Consider the following 8,808-nt stretch of genomic DNA (forward strand, 5'->3'; position numbering starts at 1 on the left):
ATTTATTGATTATTTATTGCATTCAAAACACTGGTAAGCAGGCTGAGTTCGTGGTCTCTATCTCCTAAGAGTAAAAACAGATCTCACACTTAAATAGACAATCTGGTTGACTGTTGATTCAATTTTGCTTAAACTCATTGAAATAAAAAAACATATAATTGAAGGATGTGTTTTCTTTGAAAAGAAGATCTCAGCATGGGCCACACTGTGTTCCTCTAAAATTAAATGTTGAAGTCCTAACTTGAGGTTCATTATAATATAAACTTACTTGGAGATAGGGTCTTTATCATGCTAAAATGAGGCCACTACAGTTCGCCCCAATTTAATATGACCTGTGTCCTTACAAAAAGGGAAAATTTGGAGACAGGATTATACACAGAAAGAACATTATGTGGATATATAAACAGCCACCTATAAGCCAAAGAGAGAGGCATGGAACAGAACTTTTGCTCACATTCCTCAGGAAGAACCAATCCTGCTGATACCTTGTGCTCTAGAACTGTTGATACAGTGAGTTGTTGTTTAAGCCACCTAGTTTATGGTACTTTGTTACAGAAGCCTGAGTAAACTAATAAAATCAGTTCAACAGTTCATAATTATGCAGAAGCCTGTTTTCAACCTATCTAGAAGTATATACACAACGTATATATATTCACACACAAACACATAAATACACCTTGAGGAAACTTAAGGCAGAACTAATTAGCATGCCTCTGAAAATGAACACTCCCGTTTTATTTTTTATCAAAAATTAATAATGACTAATACTATAAAGGGATAAAAGCAACTGTATTAAAGAAGTTCAAGAAATGGTTTGTATTATCAATGCTAAATTACTCTGGACAGTTACTGAAGATCTATGTGAATGTCAAAATCAGCATTATGAAAAATAAATTAAATGGAAAAATGCTACAACAGACCCAGGCGCTGGCTGTTTAGGGAATCGCATTCTCAAGGCTATGTTATTCTCTGGCCCACGTGTAATCCATGCATGGTGGCATGGAATTTTTTAACAGCAAAATTCCAGTCAGCCAAGTGTGTAATTTGAACCTCAACTGTTCCATAAATGTAAGAAGAGGAGAAAGGGGTACATTTTATATTTAACTGAAAAACATTAATGTTACTATAGATTAAATAACTTCTGAGTTATTCAGGGGAGATTCTTTGAGATAGCACTCAAATTAGAAATTATTTGTTTTGTTTTTTTTCAATCACAAGTTAGGTACATTTCTAAAACAATAATGCAAATATCAGGTATATTTATAAAGCAGAAGTGCAAGTACACATATCTATAAAATTAAATATGCCTGCATATACCCATACATGTTATAGGACATTTTATGATTATAATGTTCTTTAACATGTTGAAAGTTTTGAACTGTGTGTGTGTGTGTGTATGTGTGTGTAAGAAGGTCTTACAATTTCCAATGAAGAAATTCAAGCACTTCAGGGAGGTCACAGTTTATGTTCTTAATCAGTAACCACCAAAATTATTAGTGAACCTTTGAGATGAAGGGCTGGGAAGAAGTTCAGAATGGGTTGAAAGCAATTTAGGATGGTAGGACGAGGTTGATGACATATTATTTATGAAAGAAAATTCCTTAAAGGGACAATATAGGTCAAAGGATACTGAGCAATTGGTGAATTCCAGATAATCTATCACTCAGCAGTCAGAATACATATTGACTTTTCCTGCTTCTTTCTAGGTACACCCCTGCAAAAAGCATCAGGAAGAATTGAGTAGGAAGGATGGCAAATAATTTAAGTAGTTTAGAGTTGTTTAGAATTTTCTGGACTTCAGTCTTAAGCTGAAGTCTCATTGCAATATTGCCCTCTGAAAAATTTTCTCACAAATACATTTCTAGCCTAGACAAGAAACTTAATTTAATAACTGTGGATGTATTTATCTGTACTTGGAATTTTCTGTACCTTACTTAGTTGCAGTAACAAGTTAATATTTTCTTCTTATAATAATATTATATCTGTCATATGTTGAGTACCAGGTAATATTATAAACTTCATATTTAATCTTAAAAAAAAAAAACCTCTGCAAGGTAGGTGATATTGTTTTCATTTTACAAAGATCCTGTGGGTATAAGGGTAAAAGTATATGATATATTTTGGATTCAAACCCAATCAGGTTGAATTCAATGCTATGCTATTTCATTTACAGTATAAGTGGTTGGATTTGAATTTGTGACCTATTTTTTAAAATGTGCCCTGCTTTATTTTTTTTTAACAATTTATATATATATATATATAGTCCCTTCCAAAATTCTGTGTTTCAGCAGGCTTTACTGACACATAATTTTTCCTTTGGATTATTAAATGGAGTATATATTGTCAACATAAGTTAGGGGACATTAGCCATCCATTTAAGAAACTCAAATGTCTTCCTTCCCAGCTTTTTCCTGGTCCTAGGTCCTCAGCACGCCTCACCCACACCCAATGGATCACTTCTGATCCCTAATATCTCCAAGGCTCAGAGAGACTGCAGTGTGTCTTTGTGGGACATCCACAAGGGGCAAAGGTCTGTTGTGCACCAGTTGATGCAGACCTGACCCTAGTCTCCCCACAGCTCTGTTAAGGAGCCACCATAGCCTCTCAGGATGCCCTGGATGATGACAGCACCGAGCTAGGTGGCTGCTGCAGGTCACTTGGGGCACTGCTGGGTGGTGGAGCCTTCCTGGGGGCATATAGATTAACTTCAAACTGCCTGGCTATGCCCAGTAGTGCCTCTATAGGACATCATGCATGGCACCAAGTGCACTCTAGAGTTCCAGGCAATTGCTGGCAGTCACTATGATGTAATTTGTCAATCTGGAGATCCTTATCACAATGCTTTATACAAAGTGAAGAAACAGCCTTCTAAAATGGGACATACAAATTTTGAATCAAGGATGAACATTCTGCTTTCACACATAAAAATGTGTATTTTGATTTTGAAGTCAGAAAACACCCACCTTTGTTTCCTAGTGATAGCTGAGTCAGTGCTCTCAGCCAGATGGAATCTGCCTCTGTTTCAACTCAAGAAACTTTAAAGTCTGTCATTGACTTTCAGACTTATTTACTTTTGAGAGAAGTTCAAGGCCTAAGCCAACCAAGGATCTAAATGGCCTTGGATTGTAGAGGCCTGCATTCTTGCTGGTAATTAGCATAGGGCAGGTATTTCTTCTGAAAAGTTTTTTCTCAGATAAAAGAACTACTAGTATTGGAGAAGGCAATGGCACCCCACTCCAGTACTCTTGCCTGGAAAATCCCATGGACAGAGGAGCCTGGTGTGCTGCAGTCCATGGGGTCGTGAAGAGTTGGACATGACTGAGCGACTTCCCTTTTACTTTTCACGTTCATGCATTGGAGAAGGAAATGGCAACCCACTCCAGTATTCTTGCCTGGAGAATCCCAGGGACGAGGGAGCCTGGTGGGCTGCCATCTATGGGGTCACACAGAGTTGACACAACTGAAGTGACTTAGCAGCAGCAGTGTTGGATCATAACTAGTTTTTAAGAATTGATGCACCCTAACCAATGGAATGTTGCTGATCTTTAATTTTAGGTATGGAAGAACTTACTACTGGCAATTTTTAAATTTTTTTTAATTTAAATTTATTTATTTTAATTAGAGGCTAATTACTTTACAATATTGTATTGGTTTTGCCAAACATCAACATGAATCTGCCACGGGTATACACATGTTCCCAATCCTGAACCCCCTTCCCACCTCCCCATACCATCCCTCTGGCTGATCCCAGTGCACCAGACCAAAGCATCCTGTATCCTGCATCGAACCTGGACTGGCGATTTATTTCTTATATGATATTATACATGTTTCAATGCCATTCTCCCAAATCATTACCCCCTCCCTCTCCCACAGAGTCCAAAAGACTGTTCTATACATCTGTGTCTCTTTTGCTGTCTCGCATACAGGGTTATCGTTACCATCTTTCTAAATTCCATATATATGCTTTAGTATACTGTATTGGTGTTTTTCTTTCTGGCTTACTTCACTCTGTATAATCGGCTCCAGTTTCATCCACCTCATTAGAACTGATTTAAATGTATTATTTTTAATGGCTGAGTAATACTCCATTGTGTATATGAACCACAGCTTTCTTATCCATTCATCTGCTGATGGACATCTAGGTTGCTTCCATGTCCTGGCTATTATAAACAGTGCTGTGATGAACATCGGGGTACACATGTCTCTTTCAATTCTGGTTCCCTCAGTGTGTATGCCCAGCAGTGGGATAGCTGGGTCATATGGCAGTTCTATTTCTAGTTTTTTTAAGGAATCTCCACACTGTTCTCCATAGTGGCTGTATTAGTTTGCATTCCCAGCAACAGTGAAAGAGGGTTCCCTTTTCTCCACACCCTCTCCAGCATTTATTTTTTCTAGACCTTTGGATAGCAGCCATTCTGACTGGCATGAAATGGTACCTCATTGAGGTTTTGATTTGCATTTCTCTGACAATGAGTGATGTTGAGCATCTTTTCATGTGTTTGTTATCCATCTGTATGTCTTCTTTGCAGAAATGTCTATTTAGTTCTTTGGCCCATTTTTTGATTGGGTCGTTTATTTTTCTGGAATTGAGCTGCAGCAGTTGCTTGTATATTTTTGAGATTAGTTGTTTGTCAGTTGCTTCATTTCCTATTATTTTCTCCCATTCTGAAGGCTGTCTTTTCAACTTGCTTATAGTTTCCTTTGTTGTGCAGAAGCTTTTAAGTTTCATTAGGTCCCATTTATTAATTTTTGCTTTTTTCCCCCAGTATTCTGGGAGGTGGGTCATAGAGGATCCTGCTGTGATGTATGTTGGAGAGTGTTTTGCCTATGTTCTCCTCTAAGAATTTTATAGTTTCTGGTCTTACATTTAGATCTTTAATCCATTTTGAGTTTCTTTTTGTGTACGGTGTTAGAAAGTGTTCTAGTTTCATTCTTTTACAAGTGGTTGACCAGTTTTCCCAGAACGACTTGTTAAAGAGATTGTCTTTTCTCCATTCGATATTCTTCCCTCTTTTGTCAAATATAAGGTGTCCATAGGTGCACGGATTTATCTCTGGGCTTTCTATTTTGTTCCATTGATCTATATTTTTGTCTTTGTGCCAGACAATACTGTCTTGATGACTGTGGCTTTGTAGTAGAGCCTGAAGTCAGGCAAGTTGATTCCTCCAGTTCGAATCTGCTTTCTCAAGATTGCTTTGTCTATTTGAGGTTTTTTGCATTTCCATACAAACTGTGAAATTATTTGTTCTAGCTCTCTGAAAAATACCGTTGGTAGCTTGATAGGGATTTCATTGAATCTATAGATTGCTTTGGGTATTATACTCATGTTCACTATATTGATTCTCCCAATCCATAAACATGATATATTTCTCTATCTATTAGTGTCCTCTTTGATTTCTTTCACCAGATTTTTATAGTTTTCTATATATAGGTCTTTTGTTTCTTTAGGTAGATATATTCCTAAGTATTTTATTCTTTTCGTTGCAAAGGTGAATAAGATTTTTTTCCTTAATTTCTCTTTCTATTTTCTCATTAGTGTATAGGAATGCAAGGGATTTCTGTGTGTTGATTTTATATCCTGCAACTTTACTATATTCATTCATTAGCTCTAGTAATTTTCTGGTGGAGTCTTTACGTTTTTCTATGTAGAGGATCATGTCATCTGCAAACAGTGAGAGTTTTACTTCTTTTCCAATTTGGGCTCCTTTTATTTCTTTTTCTGCTCTGATTTTTGTGGCCAAAACTTCCAAAACTATGTTGAATAGTAGTGGTGAAAGTGGGCACCCTTGTCTTGTTCCTGACTTTAGGGGAAATGCTTTCGTTTTTAAAAACCTTATTCATAAACTTGTTTGTGGGGGATGCACAGTGTATAGCCTCAAACTTTAAAAAGGACACTTCAAATTTACACAGGTAAAAAAATCTTCAGGACTTATTTTGGGCTATTCATAAATTCAACACCAAAGATTTACTTTTTCCTTGGTTGTTTATATCTATTCTTCTGTACACTAAACTTTGGTATTTTTATTCCTTTTAGCCATTTAAAAGTACTTTACTTATAGTTTGTGCATATTTTTAAAACCTTAGATTTAATGTCTAAATGTATTGTGAAGGAAGATAACTGACTTTTAACTGTTTATAAGAAATAAAACTTTGTTTTTAAGGAAACTGAATCTGACTAATTATATTCTTTTTTACCCCAATACTTTTCATAAAAAGTTTATTTTATGATTTTATTTTTATATATATTCATGTAAATGCAAAGCTTTTGGGACACACACAAACTCACACACCCCTGAAGACACATGGCTCTATTTGATATTTGGCAGATATCATATTATTTTTTCAAATGTTTTTATGATTAAAACACATCTTTCCTAGTATGCGATCCCATGTGAATTTTAATATTATTTTTTTATTGAGAATTCTATTTTATTTATTTATTTTTTCAGATGCCTTGAACTTGCTTTATTTATTATTATTATTATTATTTACTTTACAATATTTTATTGGTTTTGCTATACATCAATATGCATCCGCCATGAGTGTACACATGTTCCCTGTCCTGAACCCCCCTCCCACCTCCCTCCCCATATCATACCTCTGGGTCATCCCAGTGCACCAGCCCCAAGCTTCCTGTATCCTGCATCCAACCTGGATTGGAGATTCATTTCTTATATGATATTATACATGTTTTAATGCCATTCTCCCAAATCATCCCCCCCTCTCCCACAGAGTCCAAAATACTGTTCTATACATCTCTGTGTCTTTTGCTGTCTCACATACAGGGTTGTCGTTACCATATTCCTAAATTCCATATATATATTCTAAACCCAATTCTCCACTGATTAATTTTATGTGGAAAACTGATCACAGAAATGTTATTAAAAAAGAAAAAGAAATGTTATTTAATATTGATATAATTTTAAGTTCATATATCATGGTTTATTTCTAACAAGCTTAGAAAATGTCACATTTTTGTTACAGGAGGTCTATTCCATGATTTATAACAAGATATGTTTTTTTTTAATTCATAAATAATTCTTATCAAACAAAAAATAGTATGTTTAAATAAAATATTATATTTTATACAAGCCTGAAAATCAGATTGTTATAACAGGTAGAATATTTACAGGATAAAATTTAAGACACTTCAGTGGGGGAAAAATGAATGAAAAATTTTTTACTGAGTTATCCGCACACATCACATTTTCAGTATTTTTACCAAGAAAGAGGTGATCCATTTCATTTTAACATTGTAATTGACTGGTTCTTGCTCTTATGTGAATTTCATGTCTTTAAGTAATTCCAGTTAAAATCCATAGCTGTAATGTAATATTAGTATGGTAAAAGTGTCATACACTTTATCTTCAAGGGTGTGATGCACTGAGAAGTTAGTTTCTTTGTATTTTTTCTTTTTTTTTTTTGTCTTACACGTGGAATTTCTACAGTCTCTAGTTAGCAGCCCTAAGATGATCTAAAATTTTAGACTATTGTGTGTGATTTTTATTTGATAATCCGTACTGACACTAATATATTTAATGAGTATTAAATAATGCATATTTTGTACTATAGGGTTTGCACTATGTCTGCATTTTGAAACATATAGATAGAAATGATTGAAAAAAGACTTTGTTCCAAGTATTATGGAATAGAATATGAGATGATGTAAAATTCCATAGGTGTTTAAAGCTTTTCTCATGTTAAAAATAATTTGCAACTGCTTTTGTCCTGCTTCTTTCCCTCACCCTAAAGTGCTGAGTAATGACTGTAATATTTTAGAAACTTTGATATGTGTACTATAGAACACTGATGGGATAGCACCTACCACTACCAACTAGAAGTTAATTCTAAATTAAAAGCATGTACACTTTAGCATGTAAGAGCAAAACAAAATCAAGTTTTCTGGCTTCTTATTTTCTAATGCCACAGTGTATCAAGGAGTGAAAATGTTTTCAAAATTTAATTCTAAAATTTTGAGGACAAAATTACTTTTCCTTAAACAATATTATTCAATGAATTCAGTTCAGTTCAGTCGATCAGTCATGTCCAACTCTTTGTGACCCCACGGACTGCAGCATGCCAGGCTTCCCTGTCCATCACCAAATCCTGGAGCTTGCTCAAATTCATGTCCATTGAGTCAGTGATACTATCCAATCATCTCATCCTCCATCATCCCCTTTTCCTCCTGCCTTCAATCTTTCCCAGCATGATGGTATTTTCCAGTGAGTCAGTTGTTTGCATCAGGTGGCCAAAGTATTGGAGCTTCAGCTTCAGCATCAATCATTCCAATGAATATTCAGGACTGATTTTCTTTAGGATGGACTGGTTGGATCTCCTTGCAGTCCAAGGGACTCTCAATAGTCTTCTGCAACACCACAGTTCAAAAGCATCAATTATTTGATGCTCAGCTTTCTTTATGGTTCAAATCTCACATCCATACATGAAAACTGTAAAAACCATAGCTTTGACTTGATGGACCTTTGTTGGCAAAGTAATGTCTCTGCTTTGTAATATGTAGTCTAGGTCGGTCTAAATTTTTCTTCCAAGGGAAGCGTCTTTTAATTTCATGGCTGCAGTCACTATCTGCAGTGATTTTGGAGCCTAAGAAAATAAATATCTGTCACTGTTACCATTATTTTCCCATATATTTGCAAAGAAGTGATGCAACTTGATGCCATGATCTTTGTTTTTTGAATGTTGAGTTTGAAGCCAACTTTTTCACTCTCCTTTCAATTTCATCAAGAGGCTTTTTAGTTCCTCTTCACTTTCTGCCATAAGGGTGATGTCATCTGCATATCTGAGGTTACT

General features: G+C 35.4%; 1 pseudogene; it reads left to right on the forward strand.

Moving 5' to 3' along the window:
* The first annotated feature begins 432 nt into the window (after positions 1–432).
* LOC113888083 lies at positions 433–6,042 on the forward strand (annotated as a pseudogene).
* Positions 6,043–8,808: the final 2,766 nt, after the last annotated feature.

This window comes from Bos indicus x Bos taurus, chromosome X, assembly GCF_003369695.1.
Source record: "Bos indicus x Bos taurus breed Angus x Brahman F1 hybrid chromosome X, Bos_hybrid_MaternalHap_v2.0, whole genome shotgun sequence".
Taxonomy (NCBI): domain Eukaryota; kingdom Metazoa; phylum Chordata; class Mammalia; order Artiodactyla; family Bovidae; genus Bos; species Bos indicus x Bos taurus.